The 16,281-nt window shown below is 36.0% G+C and overlaps 1 protein-coding gene across 3 annotated transcripts in view; it reads left to right on the forward strand.

Annotated features, from left to right (window-relative positions):
* LOC138325514 (KN motif and ankyrin repeat domain-containing protein 1-like) overlaps positions 1-16,281 on the forward strand; it is a 114,221-nt gene that overhangs the window by 1,916 nt on the left and 96,024 nt on the right. Inside the window, exon 2 of one of the 3 annotated variants that reach the window (XM_069271229.1) lies at positions 4,605-4,655. The exons of the other annotated variants lie outside the window; for them this stretch is intronic. The gene's annotated coding sequence lies outside the window, so the exon portion shown is untranslated. The remainder of the gene's footprint in view (positions 1-4,604; positions 4,656-16,281) is intronic. 3 annotated transcript variants of the gene reach the window in all.

Here is a 16,281-nt window from a genome sequence, read left to right on the forward strand (position 1 = left end):
GCCGGCATGTTTTGGGTTGATAAGTGTATTATTATGAGGTACATGTAGTTTGCTTGTTTGTTCTTTCCTTTTTTTGAGGTAATTGATTATTAGTTTTAAAGTGAACAGTCAGGCAAGGATGGCTAAAGTCAGTAAAAATGGTGTGAATGTATCCAGTATAATTTCTTTATGAAATAGAAAAATAAAATCTCTCGCCAAAATCTGTCTGCGTACGAAGAAATTAATTTAAAGTATAGGAATCCTACACAAAGTGTAACAAAATAATGTGAACAGTTTATTTTGATATGAAATATAGCCTGTGTTCATTTTGGAATTGACTGTTGAAATTTGCTACTAATTATTATTAACAGTATAGCTTGTCCAAACTAAATGTTATCGACACCAGAACTCGATTTACCCACTTCTACTTCTAGAATATAACCTCTGCTCACTCGATTTGTAGCTCTTCTGCTTCTGGAATTAGCTCTTCCATCTATAAGCTGGAAGATCTTCTGAGAAGACGTCTCTTCTTAGAAGAGCGCAAATCAAGTTAGCTCTGCATATTTGGTCAGTATAAACAGGTTTCAATATTATACAGGTTTTGATTACTACAGTTAAGGAAAATGGATTTTTTTTTTAAAGGTTACTGGAAAGCCATAATACCTGACAAAGATGGTAAAAAAATGACCTTGACTTGTCTTCAATGTTTGGGTTGGGACAATCTTTCTTATCGAAACTACAGATGTCGAGTGAGATATTGGGACCATTGGCCTTGACATTTCCATTTGATAAGCTCTCTAGATACAATGATACACGATACATTTTCATAAAACATTAATGCACTGATAGTTTGAAAGAAATCTGAAATTTTGATTATATATGAACTTTATTGCCTCCTATGTGCAGTCAATATGTTTTGATTCTATTAAGTTCTTAGTCATCAAAGTAAAATGTTTTGCCAGTAGGGGTTATGAGGCATGTGAATTTGTATTTCCTTTTCTTTGGCATATCATTAAACAACAAAAGTACAACATCATAAATTCAAAACATGATCCATATATTTTATTGTGAAATTTTTCTAAGTTACAAGAAATTATATAATGATGAGTGATTAAATAAGGTAGTTGCCGGGCACTGAATATGGTAGGTTTGTGGTTTTTTAGCTCACCTGGCCCGAAGGGCCGGTGAGCTTATGTCATGGCGCGGCGTCCGTCGTCGTCCGTCAGTCCGTCCGTCCGTCCGTCAACATTTCCTTTCGCTACTAGTCATAGAGTTTCTGATGGATTTTAACCAAATTTGGCCAGAAACATCCTTGGGGGAAGGGGAACAGAACTTGTATAAATTTTGGCTCTGAACCCCTGGGGGCAAGAGGGGCGGGTCCCAATAGGGGTAATAGAGGTAAAACATATAAATTGCTACTTGTCCTAGAGTTCTGCGTGGATTGTAACCAAATTTGGCCAGAAACATCCTTGGGGGAAGGGGAACAGAACTTGTATAAAATTTTGGCTCTGACCCTCCGGGGGCAGGAGGGGCGGGGCCCAATAGGAGAAATAGAAGTAAAACATATAAATCGCTACTTGTCCTAGAGTTCTGCTTGGATTGTAACCAAATTTGGCCAGAAACATCCTTGGGGAAGGGGAACAGAACTTGTATAAATTTTGGCTCTGACCCCCCCGGGGGCAGGAGGGGCGGGGCCCAATAGGGGTAATAGAGGTAAAAACATATAAATAGCTACTTGTTCTAGAGCTCTGCGTGGATTGTAACCAAATTGGCCAGAAACATCCTTGGGGGAAGGGGAACAGAACTTGTATAAATTTTGGCTCAGATCCCCCGGGGGCAGGAGGGGCGGAGCCCAATAGGGGTAATAGAGGTAAAACATAAAAAATCGCTACTTGTCCTAGAGTTCTGCGTGGATTGTAACCAATTTGGCCAGAAACATCCTTGGGGGAAGGGGAACAGAACTTGTATAAATTTTGGCTCTGACCCCCCGGGGGCAGGAGGGGCGGGGGCCCAATAGGAGAAAAGAAGTAAAACATATAAATCGCTACTTGTCCTAGAGTTCTGCGTGGATTGTAACCAAATTTTGGCCAGAAAACATCCTTGGGGGAAGAGAAAACAGAACTTGTATAAATTTTGGCTCTGACCCTCCGGGGGCAGGAGGGGCGGGGCCCAATAGGGTAATAGAGGTAAAACATATAAATCGCTACTTGTCCTAGAGTTCTGCATGGATTGTAACCAAATTTAGCCAGAAACATTCTTGGGGAAGAGGAACAGAACACGTTACGTATAAATTTTGGCTCTGACCCCCCGGGGGCAGGAGGGGCGGGGCCCAATAGGAAAAAGAAGTAAAACATATAAATCGCTACTTGTCCTAGAGTTCTGCGTGGATTGTAACCAAATTTGGCCAGAAACATCCTTGGGGAAGAGAAACAGAACTTGTATAAATTTTGGCTCTGACCCTCCGGGGGCAGGAGGGGCGGGGCCCAATAGGGGTAATAGAGGTAAAACATATAAATCGCTACTTGTCCTAGAGTTCTGCATGGATTGTAACCAAATTTAGCCAGAAACATTCTTGGGGAAGAGGAACAGAACACGTATAAATTTTGGCTCTGACCCCCCGGGGGCAGGAGGGGCGGGGGGTAATAGAGGAAAATCCTATAAATCGCTGCTTGTCCTAGAGTTCTGCATGGATTGTAACCAAATTTGGCCAGAAACATCCTTGTGGGAAGGGGAACAGAACTTGTATAAATTTTGGCTCAGATCCCCCGGGGGCAGGAAGGGCAGGGCCCAATAAGGGAAATAGAGGTAAATCCTAAAAATTGCTACTTGTTCTAGAGTTCTGCATGGATTGTAATCAAATTTGGCCAAAAAACATCCTTGGGTTTACAGAATTCGTATAAATTTTGGCTCCGACCCCCTGGGGGCAGGAAGGACGGGGCCCAATAAGGGAAATAGAGGTAAATCCTAAAAATTGCTACTTGTTCTAGAGTTCTGCATGGATTGTAACCAAATTCGGCCAAAAATATCCTTGGGCTTAACAGAATTCGTATAAATTTTGGCTTTGACCCCCTGAAGCAGAAAGAGTGGTGCCAAATAGGGGAATTAGAAGTAAATATCCAAATTCCTTTAGAAAAAGAAACAATGAACTTATATTCAGAACATTACTTGGCATTACAAACCAGGTGAGCGATACAGGCCCTCTGGGCCTCTTGTCTAGGGGTACTTTCCTCACCTCCTAGTCCTGGCGCATCCTTAAATGACATTGGCTGTAAATATCATGTCTAACCACAAGCTTTATGAAGCAAGGGGTGAAGAAATAAAAAAATGTGGTGTGTTGAAACATTTATGATATTTTGATACATTTGATTTTGATGGATATTTTTTTATGTGAAATAGTATAATGATCCCCTGAATGTCTGATCCTTTTGAGACCTAGATATTTCCTACTGTCTATTTACAAACAATAAACACACAGACAGTAAAAAATGAGGTTTTAATTCATGGCCGGAGAAAAATAGTGGAGTGTATTTATTTTCATTGACAAGAAACCAATTGGACGTTTGCCCAATGGGTTTGAGGTATTTTCTCTATGGTATAAGTTCATGACAGAAGTATATAAATCAGGAAAGTTTAAATTGGATGAACACGTCACTATCTTTGTTTACACATAACACAATGTCATGGAACAGTGTTAAACACTAGCTGTTCTATTAGAACAGATACAAAACTCGCCAGCCTAATTATCAATATAATGCTTGAGAGGACCATTCATATATTTGTATATGATCTTGTACTCTTCTGCTTATGCAAAGACAGACATTGGACTGTACAGGAAAAATGATTAGGGGTTTTTGGGTAGGTGTCTTTGTTAAAGGTCAGAGGGGTGTCACTGATGGTCGTGGCCCAGAGTTCATTTTGGAGTCACAAGTGACAAGAAAATTGTGTGTTCATAATTGTCATAATGGGATCCCTTGTGGGTACAAGGAATGATTTAGATTATTGTCACTGTTTTGACCATTGTCATACAAAAGTAGAGGTGGGGTGGTTAATACTATATAGAGGACCACCAAAATAATGAATTGATAAATATTTCTCAGAATTTAGTGAATGAATAATATTCAACATTTCACAAAACTAATTATCACAAAACAATGATGACTGAAAACCATTGATTTTGCGTATTTTGTGCTAGAAAGTGTTAATCTAATTAAAACTGCGATTATGTTCATGCAGAGTTGTACCAGTAACGGAGTAAGATAATGAACATCTACAAATCTTTAATTAGATTGCTATAAAATGTTGTATTGTGTCACTGTTCCTAAGAGATCTGAATGTCAAATTTGGGGACTTGAAAAATGAAAAGAAATCAGGAAAAAAACCCACTTAATTAATACAGACAATGTTAGCTTTCTTTCTCATTTTATCTTTTCAAAGATCCTCTCTAAATATGTATGTAACTTGTATAAATTTTGTTAATTTGGAATTAGGACAAAAGTAGTGATGTTTTGACATCATATTATCAGTAGTGAAGCTACCATAGCATCAATGATGTTCACTTGACCTTGTCTACTAAATGCATTATGTACTAATGCTGTTTGACTAACATCAATATATTGTTGTTGTAGGTGGAGATATGTAGTCACACAGAGAGAACCAATCCTGAAGGCCACTGTCAGGTAAGTCTGTTTTACTTATTAACAGGTGGAATTTTTTTTCATGAGGTTTATCATCAAGAGTCTACAGGTGACACCTTCAAAGAAATTCAAAGTAAAAACTGTTGGAGCAGAATTTCTTTTATTCTGCTTTAAAGCAAGATGATCTCAACTGAGTTAAATTATGGAGGCAATTTGTTAAGAATTTATGGAGTTATTGCCCTTTCTTACCTTTAATGTCTTTAGACCTCACCATTTTAGTAAACAGGAGGATATTTTAATGAAAATTTGAATTCATCTTTATGAACCATCATTAATTATAACAGTTGCCAGTTGGATTGAGTCGTCAGTTAAATAACAAAATTCTGCTGATGTATTACGTACTGCAAGAAACGTCACAATGGCTGAAATATACCCAGAGTTTTTAGGTTATTGGGCCTCTTGTACCTTATTTACATGTTGATCATAATACTCAACTGGTCATGATACTTTATATAAAATATATATATTATTACAGTCAATAACAGTGTCTTTCTGCATGATATTTATTCTCTGCTGTGATTTTATGTGGTAATCTGTTATAAAAAAACCTCATCTATATCAGGTGCATATATTACATGGCCGCTTCTGTTTACAGAAGATAAATGTCGTAATACATTTTGTCATGTATTGCATGTATTCATGTAATCTATTGAAAAATTTTTATTGAGAAAAGCTGAAAGGCATTTTATGTAGTATTATGCATGTTAAAATGCACCACCATCTTGTTATTAAAACGTGTCGTCAATGACACATATTTAGATTCTAAGCCATGCAGATATTCAAGGTTGATTTGGCTAAAATTCATCCCATTTAGCTCAGGATTTATTTAAATGATTATGAAATCATATTCACAGAGCTTATCTTGTGAAGTATCTAGTATAGAAATGGGTGGGAAGAGATTTGTTTAGTGGGATGAAATATTTCCATAATGCTCATAGATTTTTCTCTTATAATTTGATCTGAAATATAGAACTTTTCAACAGGTACCATTTAAATGTCTTAATGGAGGTGATAAAAATTGCTTTGTTTTTTATTCTTTAATATATTAAATTAGTTGAAGAATTTAATTAATAATACAGAAAGGGTGGTGATATTGAAGTATGACGAATTAAAATACAATTGGGGATATATATATAAATATAAATATAAACTTTATTTCTTTTACATCGATTACAAAACAAGTTATACAACTTATGCAAATCACTCTCGATGGCCCGGATGTAAGTGCGGGTGGGAGGGAACCGGAGTGTCTGGAGAAAAACCCACTTGATCGGGCAGGTGAACCCTAACCTTTTCACATCCGTGCTGGGGATCCAACCCCGGCCAGCTAGGTGAAAGGCAAGCTGCTTTACCACTACACCACCCAATCACCATAAAATTGGGGATGACAATGTACTGGGATGATGAGAGGGACCATGGGGATGGTAAGAGATAGATAAAGGATGTAAAGGGACAAAGGTGGATGACAGAGGATAAAAAGGATGACACGGGTCATTGAGGAGGACAAAAGGGGCAATGTATTAGGGTATAAAAAGGGATTAAAGGGCCAGTGGGGTATAATTAGTGGGTACATTAAATTATGACAAAAGGACGGCAACAGGGGTTTGGAAATGTGATGCTCATACAAGGTACTGAGAAGATCAGGGTATATATGATGGGTCAGTTGACTACAGGAAATTGATTATGGGTAAAGGGAAAACTGTGTACAATGAAAGAAGGGCCATCTGGAGATTACTGGAGAGGTCCTTGTTTGGTGTCAGATGATACTACCAGTGGCAAAACGGGTTATTGATTCTCGGGGTACTACCATTAATTTATCATTCATAAGGGGAGTGTGAAATGAGAACATGAATCATGAATTAGATAAACGTGTAAACAAAAAAAAAAGTTTTTGTCGCGCGGCTATTTGCTATGTGGCCACCAAAACTAATGATGTCCATATAATTGGTTACTGATGGGACTGGGGTGTCAGTTTGTGGCACGGGATGCATGCATGCACGTTATCCCTAGTCTTACAGGATGTCACCCATGTTTAATGATGTTCAAAGCTGATGGTGACTCTTGTCAGGCTTTGGCTGGGGACGTTGGCAGGTTGATTTATAAACACCAGAACAACAGGCTAATTGACTGTGGGATGTTTAAAGGTAGGTTGTGTTGGTGCTTTGTATCTGTGATCCTGATCTTCTTATCTTGTATCAGAGATCATGATGTTATGCTATTTGAATGAAGCTGCAGAGACTGAATGCTCCCTGTCATGGTAGGCCAGCCCTTTAATTCATGAACCAACTGATGTAAATAGAATACAAGATAAATACTGTTTACATAGCTAGATGCTTTAGAATGATAACGAAATGAAGGATAAGGTGGAAATTTGAATTGATACCATTGAGTTGGTTTGATTAGTTTAACATCCTATCAATAGCCACTAGGGCCATTTAAGGATGGTCGAGGAAACCAGAGTACTGAGAGAAAAACCACCAACCAGCAGTAACTACCTGGCAATTGTCCCACAGGGATTTTAACTTGTGACACAGAGGTATTTGTAGTAATATGTATATGCATTTATTACTAATCTTTGTGTTGTTACTATACACCTGGCTTCATTTTCCATATAATTATATTGCTAATTAAAGCTATTTTGAAGTGCTTTTCTGCACCTGTTAACTTCCTCTGTGAGTTTGACTTACTTTGACAAATTTTCATATGATCTTACACATTGACATAGTTTTGTCAGAAATAAAAATCCCTCAAAATAATACTTTGTACTGAGATCTGTTGGATTCCAATGAACTAAATGAAATATATCTGAAAGAGAAACTATCATTGAGTTAGTGTGTGTATGGGGAAGGGGGTCGAAGTAAAGGAGGGGGAAGGAGTAAGGGTGGAGGGGAGAGGGGGCGTTTTGAATATTAAAGATAGAGATGTAAGTCATTGTAGAATACTGACAATAAATCACTGATATGATCACCACCATTTTACTTGTCTTTTTAGGAACCATTATAGATAAGAGAATGACATTTATCAAAATTTATTTCAGAGGGAATCATTACTGCATTCCTGTATTTGTTACTTTGCAAATAACACTATTTAACAATAATTGAACAGCAAAACCATGAAACAATTTCCCCTCATTAGAGCAAATTTAATTTATGGTTTTTGTTTCTGAAACGTGTAATTTTCCAGATATTCACACAATGAATGAACTTTTAAGTGTTTGGTAGAAACATCAGGTGAATCTGTCTACGTGTATTGGGTATATCGAAATGTCTAGACTTCTAAAGTTTTAAATATTATGTGGTAGAGTATATTATTTAGTTAATTATATGTTAGTTATGTATTTAGAAATATACAAGAATCTCTATTACATGTCTAATGTATTTTATTTGCATAAATGTTTCTTAAAGTAAATAAATAAACAGGCCCACGTGATAGTAAGATCATGAAAGTCTCCATATGAAATATGTATATTTAGGTAACACATTTCACTGCTGGAGATGAAAAATATACAATATATTTCACTTTGCATAAATTCAAGAAAAGAGATATTTGTTTAGTGAAGACATCCTTTGGAGATTCTGTATATATTTTATAGTACAGTGCACAACGACATCTTGATAAATTCTTCTGCTGCAGTTAAGTGTGACTTGTACAAGTGTCAGGTACATAAACTTCCAGCTGGGGGTACAGGTATATATAAATATCCTACCAGGGGTAGGGGAGGTGCCAGGAAATTGGAACGTCTCCTCTTGAAGCTAGGTGTAGATTGATTGCCAAGATACCTAATTAAATCCCCCTCCCCCTAGATTTAGGGTTGGGGAATGGGGATAGACAGTTCTAGATATTTCAGGTACAGAGATAGCACTTAGTACAGATATACGATTGCAGGGTATCTTGATCTGTATTAAAGCTAGCATAATCATAAATTAATTGCCAGTAAACATCTTGAATGTTTTACAAGCTTTAGTAAAGTTGATGAGTTTATACATAGATTAATATTGAAAATTAAATTAGGTACTAGTAGTCATTTAATTGCTCTTTCTAAGTCAAGCGGATGAGCCAATCTGCTATATCTTATCTGTTGATACCTCAATTATTTCAAAGAAATTTGAAATTTGTACGATTAGTTTGGGTAAATGTCCTATTAACAGCCAGGGTCATTTAAGCAGGTGTCGGGTTTAGAAAGTGGAGAAAAAAAACAGAATACACATAAAAAGGTCACTGACCTGTGGTCAGTACTTGGTATTAATGCCCTACATAACGTGGGATTTGAACCCAAGACTGAGAGGTGGGGGGTTTGTGATAATATTTTACATTTTAACAAGAAGAAAGGAGTTCTTTGAGTGCTAGCCAATCCCTATGTATAGAAAGTTGGATTTGTAATAACTTGTACAATATTTAGTTGTTATTCTGGCTAAATGGTGAACATTTATCTCAATTTGAAACAGATACTTGGTCATATAAACAAAATTGCTGTCAATCCGTTGAGTCACTGACATTATGATAAAAATAATTTATTTATTCCATTGTCATTATCTACTGTACCATCATCATCACTGCAACATCCCAAAGTTGTATTCTAAAATTACTATCATTACCATTATTTAGCAGATATCATAGTTTGAATGCTTCATATGAATGTTAAGTAACATATTTAACCTAAAGAACGGTATCCATTAAAAAGGATTGCTTGAATTCCATAACCATTTGTACATATTTAACCTAAACAGCAGTCTCCATAAGAAAGGGTAACAATGAAGTACAATAATCTATGACAGAATTTGATAAAATGGGTAATAGTTTCTGCTATTGTAAAGAGACACAATACAGATATACCGCAGCCTCCCAAAACATATACAAATTTTCGCATGTAAAACACATCCTTAAATGACCATGGATGTTGTTAGAACATTAAACCCAACCAACCTACTAACATTAATGCAGCCTTTTCTGGAAGGGATGAAATACTTGTGATCATTCTTATGACATATTTAACCTAAACAGCACACTCCTCTAGTGAGGAACCTTTTGTGTTGTATAATCATCAACGATATGTCAGCATTGCTTAAAAATGGATGTTTTTGATGTGATGAATTACAGTTGACCATTGATACTTTTGACTTGTGTGTACCAATTCTCCAAATTTCAAATTTTCCTGACTGCCGTATTCTATTGGATTACTCAATAATTAAATCCATTCCTTGATATTTCCATCCAATTTGAAAGTTTTCCGAACTGTCAGTGTTCGGATTATCACAGACTCACCGTATTAGTTGGGAAATCTTACACTAATTCCTAATGAAAATGCTAATAAATGGGCAACTCAATGTCTGTATTTACTTACTAGTATTGTAGGCACGGAGGGGTATATTATTGCTCAATACACATGCAATATCTAATTATAGGAGAACAGTAACAATTAATTCCCACTCTGGTTGTGGAATCAAAGGATACTTTTACTAAAAGGAATTTTCATGTTAGTGAATTATTGGATAAGAAGAATATGTAGATACTGCTTCAAAATTATCTTTGGTTATTGAGATGTTTTTGTCTGCAATTGTTTTACAATTGACTTTAATCAATGATAGAGCAATGAAATTCGAGAATTCAAAGTGTGATTGAAAGAGTATAATAACTGTTTAAGGTTTTAGAATGATTGCTTGTTTTGATTAGAGAATTATACTATGACGCTGTGTCATATCCACTCTCTCACCATAAGCGCTGCATAAGTTATTCGTGATAGAAGATTGGTGTTTTAATTATTACAGAACTCCATTTAGTTGTTGTTGAAGGTCATAGTCTACTGTATCCATATTAGTTGGGTAATTTTCATTTGAACAATTTACCCCATTTCAAGGTTGCATTGGAGAGAAACAAGGAAAAATTGAAAATATCTTTGGAAATATTTAGACCACAGTTTTCATTTTAGCTGCCATAGAAATTACACTATTCATGCCCTAGCTTTCAAGGTTATTTTGAAGTGCTTTACCTCAATAAAATCACATAAAAAAGTGACAAAACGTTTTACTGTGAATTCAATTCCCTTGGTACTCCCACAAAAATTCTATATCCTGATGTGATTTATCATATTCCCCATTAGATAGATTTCATTCCATGTGTTATGGATGTGTTATCAAGTAGAAAATGGTTTCTATAAAATGAAACGGCTCTCCGTCCGGAAGCATTGATTTCCTCCGAGTGCCACCATTTATGGACGGCTTTGGTAGATAGCCCAATTCTGATGGTCATGATGGAAGGAGGCTGATTTAATTTACAGGGACCAACACTTCTGTGTTCGTTTTGGTGCTTCGACTTGTAATGACGAAATATAACTAAGTTATATTCCCCGCGGGCAGTTGTGTGTCTCTTTAGAACGATCACAGAGTTGGCTCGGGAGCATTAGAAAAGACCAAATGTTTGTTTGCTAGGCTTAGTCACTGCAATTTTCCGGTTTGTTTTGAAAGGTTCATTGTTCTGTAGTATCCTAGCTTTCTCCAAATTATTGTTTTTGAAATTACATTTAGTACACTTGCCCTTCACTTGGTTAGGCCCGTTGTCAACACACAAAACTGATATTAACATGCTAATATCAAATTTTGCCAAAAACATCCTTTTGGGAAGGGGAACAGAGTTTGTATAAATTTTGTCTCTGACCCCCCTAGGGGCAGGAGGGACAGGGCCAAATAGGGGAAATTGACCGAGTTAAATCTTTTAAATTGCTACTAGTCATAGAGCTCTGTATGGATTTTAAACAAATTTGGCCAGAAATATTGTCTGGAAATAGGAAACAGAGTTTGTATAACTTTTGGGTCTGACCCCCTGGAGCAGAAAAAGTGGGGCCTAATTGGGAAAGTAAAAGATAAATTCCTTCATAAAAGAAATAATGAATCTGTATTCAGGACATTTCTTGCAATCTTAGACAAGGTGAGCAATACAGGCCCTCTGGGCCTATTGTTTAGGTTTTAATCTAACTTGTGAAAATTATTTGAAGAAATACATAATGGGCTGCACTAATGTGTGTCTTTTGATACAATTATTTCACACTTGTCTCCTCTTCACTCATGGGAGTGGAGACGAAACGTTCTAGGATGTGGAAATTGTAGACATTCTCGATAGATGTAATTGTCTCCCTTTTATTTGGTCACCTGACCATTGGTCATCATGATCTCTTGCAATAATTTCTTGTCCGTTGTCATGCGTCAACTGTTGTAATGAGTGTTGTGCATCATCAGCTAATGTTCCCTTGTGAAATCATCCGACAGTAACTTACAGAGTTATTGCCCTTTGTAATGATGAAATTTTGTCTGACATTGTGAACAAAATAACCTGATGGGACTCGGCTATCTAACATCTATAAGATCTTAGAAGAGATGAAATACTAAATTATGGCGTTTGAAAATGGAAATTGCTTTTTTTTTAACTTATGCAAAGTTTTATCAAACAGTCCTGATGAAAGAACAAATTTGTATCATATCTCATGATTAGGTGACCATTAAGCCAAGTAGGTCTCTTGTGTTTCAATCAAAATGTTAAAATGGCTTCATACTTCTCTGTAAACTTCTGAGATCTCCATTGTGTACTATATATTTGATCTTATCTCTGTAATATATGCGGTCATAATAACATTTTTGAGATCCACCGGGCCTCTGAATATGAATAGATGATATTAATGAATATTGTATACAACTATCCATTCACTGCTCCTATTTGCAAGGTCATGTCAATGATCAGAGGCCAAATTTATTCTTGTCTTGGCTATAATTTCTAAATAGACTGATGTTTTTCAATGTGGCATGAAATTCATGTACATACGTCAAATTTTTAGGGGTTCATGGTCAAAGAAACAAAATGTCATATTTCAAGGCTTGGCCATGCAGGTACAGACGTGAATTTTTATGGCAATAGGAAATATGTCTTGATGAATTTCTGTTGTGTTTTTTATGCTTTGAATATTTTACTCACAAATGAAACTACAGTTATACAATGTACAACTATAGATGTTGCTTTCTTTCTTTAGATCTATAGTTTGAATTTTCCATTACTCAATAAAATCCCCTATAGCCAATATGGGAAAAACTTTTTGACTATATCACCAAGGGCTTTTGTCACAGCACAGTTGAGTTACTGTGTATTATGTTAGTTGAAATATCCTTTAAGTAATTAAATTTCTATGATTTATGGAAAATCATATAATGTAAATGTAAATTTATTGAATGTTGTCTCTGGTCTCAGTCATGATATTCTTTTGATCCTCTTGTAATCATACCGTCTATGATGTACAATGTCTTCTGCTAAGTACATGTTTGTATACACAAAAATGATAACTGTATCCATCTGTTTTATCTACTATAAGGATGATCTCTCGAATGACACTCTTAAACAGACATGTTAATTCGTAATCCTCTAAGTTTTGGCACCGAAGTATTGGTATGCAATCACTTTGTTATTACAAATCTTTGGTAGGATTGTCTTTCCTCAGTGTTGGTGTGTGAAAATACTGCTGATACAATACTTTATGGACAGTCTTGCTCTTGTTCCCCTAATAGATTTGAATGATGAAGTTTATGCTGTAGCCAATACCAACTCTCTGTAATTGGTTTAAAGGTTTTGTGAGGGGGGACATGGGTGGTGTCTGTTGTCCGTTGTTTGGAAATGTTTACTCGGCCAATGGATACACTCTGAGTTAAAACGATCTGTATGTTTGGTCATTGTTGACCAAAGCTTGCCCAGTGTCCACTACCTGGCTATGTGAAACAATTAAGTCCAACCCAAACCATCCAGTATACCTGGTCAGTGTACTTAACATGACTGACCGTCATATAGGATCGACTGACTATTATATTGGTTTGTGTTTATTGTTCGGCTTAACCTGCTAGTCAGTCTGTTACATCAGAGTGAAAACCTCAGATATGACTTGTGTTGGTGAAGAGAGTCCTATTCATCTGGTGTTGACTTACCATTTAACCTCCTTTACTAATACCGACGCGTTAATTCCCTCGGTAATCCCCAAACCTTTGTGTAGGCGAGCTGTCTGTTGACAAAATGCTCTGATACTCGTCCCGTTGTTTAATACTTATAAACATTTTTATAACCTTAGGAAAAATGTTATCAGATAAAGGCCTGTGAATAATGAAGTGGCTGTTTAAATGAGGTAACTGATGAGGTAGGCCTACAGGTAGATATATACTATAGATACAGGTAGGGGCGTATGTAGTACAAGTGATGTGTTGTTGGTGAGTCTGGCGAGTCGCTGTCACATACCAGGCATGTTTCTACAAGTATACTAGTAATACTGGGCAGCCCGCCAGTCTCTTGTGTGTTACCATCCTAACTGGACACTCATCCTTCCTCTCTCCTCATCCTTTCTCACCTGGACACACCTGGACACACCTGTACATTAGGACCACTCGCCATACCTACGTGATCCTCAGTCATACTTCCATTGGATAATTATTACCTGGCTAAAACCAATTCTGTTTTTAGGTAGGTTTATTACCTGTACTTATGTTCAAACACATTATATACTGTATGACATGATAAATTTGTGAGTAAATCTTTTCTTGGTTTGAAGAAGCTTCTTTAGTATTTCATGGGTAAAAACATTCATGGTCAGCCTTCGGGACAGCAATAACAATAACATATTTATAATATTTATTGTTTTTAAATTTGAGTTTCAATAGCTACAAAGAAAACAAAGTTTCTTCATAAAGAACATTTTATGTTCTACTGTAGAAGTTATACAGGTTCATTAGAGTGGGAGGGGGATGTAAATAGTTAGGGTCGGTTGGGTAACTTTAAACATATATTTTTTTGGCCTTAGGTAGAAATTTTGGCCCTAGGTAGAAAAAGACAGATGACACTGATAATCACAGAATCAACCTGAGATACTAATGAAGGATTGATTTGTGTATGTATGATGTACATTCTGTGGTTAGTCCACTGCACATCTAAGATTTGGTTGATCTCAGTTTATTATTGGTGTATTAGGTGTAACATCCTATTACCAGTATGGTTCATTTAAGGACGACCTTCAATATGTGTGATGTGTTGGGTGTGTAAATGTCTGTACATTTTTCGAGGCTGCAGTATATTTGTTGTTTAAGTCCATCAGTATCAAATGATAGTGTTATATCTCAGGACAAACTACTCCTTGTTATATTTTCAGCAACCCTGTAGATGTTGATAGTAGATTGCAGTACTGCATATCTATTATATCGCAATTTCGTTGGGCAATGAGGTGGTCTCATAGATTTGAGCCATAAAATAACAAGAATTAGTGCTTAAATTATATACTCTTATAACCAGAATGCAAAATTAAGATTTGTAAAATATCATTTTCTTGTTTTAGTTGAAAATCTCTGGAAAATAACCTTTGGTATACAATATATTGAGGAAGGAACTTCACTGTTAACCAACTAATTTTTGTGTACGATTAAGTTCCGCAGTTTTGATTTTTGTGGGGAAAATCATTTATCTGAGCATATGACTTAAAATCATGAAATAAAATAAACATAAAAAAGTTGTTGAAAATGGCAACGTGAAATTAAGTCGCTGTGAAAATCATTTTGTTTACATTATCGAATTGTTGGATATAGGTGTTAATCTGTTAAGATACTTATTTGATGGTGTTGACATTACATAGGTGTGGCCAGTGTTATATCTGACAGATAAGATAGGAAAAGCTAACCTTACATACCACACGATGTTGTAAAGTATTAATATTACATTAGGTCTCGTAACTACTCAGCTGGATCATTGCTGTAAAAAGGTAAAGTATATTGAGCATTTCACAGAAGAATTTTCATGGGTTTTGAAATGCAAAAATCTTTAATCTATAACTTACGTGAATGAACTTTATCTCATGATTCTGAATTGTAATTAGCACAGATTCAAATTGTCCTTATAATGGGTTATATTTCCTCCATTCTTGCTGGCATCATCTTTGATTATAAGAGGGTTCCATTTCTGAAACATTTATACAAGGGCCTCATAGGTTCCACTTGGTAAGGCCATGCTCATTCATTTTTGGGCCAGATTTGGAAAACAAAATGGCTGTCTGACAGCCATCTTGAATTATACATTCTGTTATGTTATTTGTAATTTTCAGTTACATAAAATAACGACCATCATTACAATTATACAGACTTTAAGCTATATACTACTGCAGTCAGTTTTTGGTGTATTAATTAAGGCTGGTGTTCAGATCTGTCCTTGTTGTTGTGGTCATTTTCTATTGACCACTGGCCATCAGAGTAAATAATCCTTTAATTGGAAAGCTCTAATTATTTATGCAACACAGTTAACCGGATGGTAACAATATCAATAAATATCATCAGAATATTGCTTGGTTTAAGTGGTCAATATGATACTCACTTCGTTCATCTAATTAGCAGAGGACAGATGGTCAATTGTCCAGCCTAATTGTCAATGTCCAGCTGCATTGATTGGTACGGTGGTGTTAAATTAGTAAAAATCTTGATGATACATTGTCAGGAATCTATTACCATATATTTAACACAATGACTGCTAAGCCAATGGATGTTATCATAACTAGAATGAGCTAAGGGATTAAGTAGGTCTTTCCGAAAATTTACATTGGTGAAATTGTTAC

The sequence above is a fragment of the Argopecten irradians genome, chromosome 6 (genome assembly GCF_041381155.1).
Source record: "Argopecten irradians isolate NY chromosome 6, Ai_NY, whole genome shotgun sequence".
NCBI classification, from domain to species: Eukaryota; Metazoa; Mollusca; class Bivalvia; order Pectinida; family Pectinidae; genus Argopecten; species Argopecten irradians.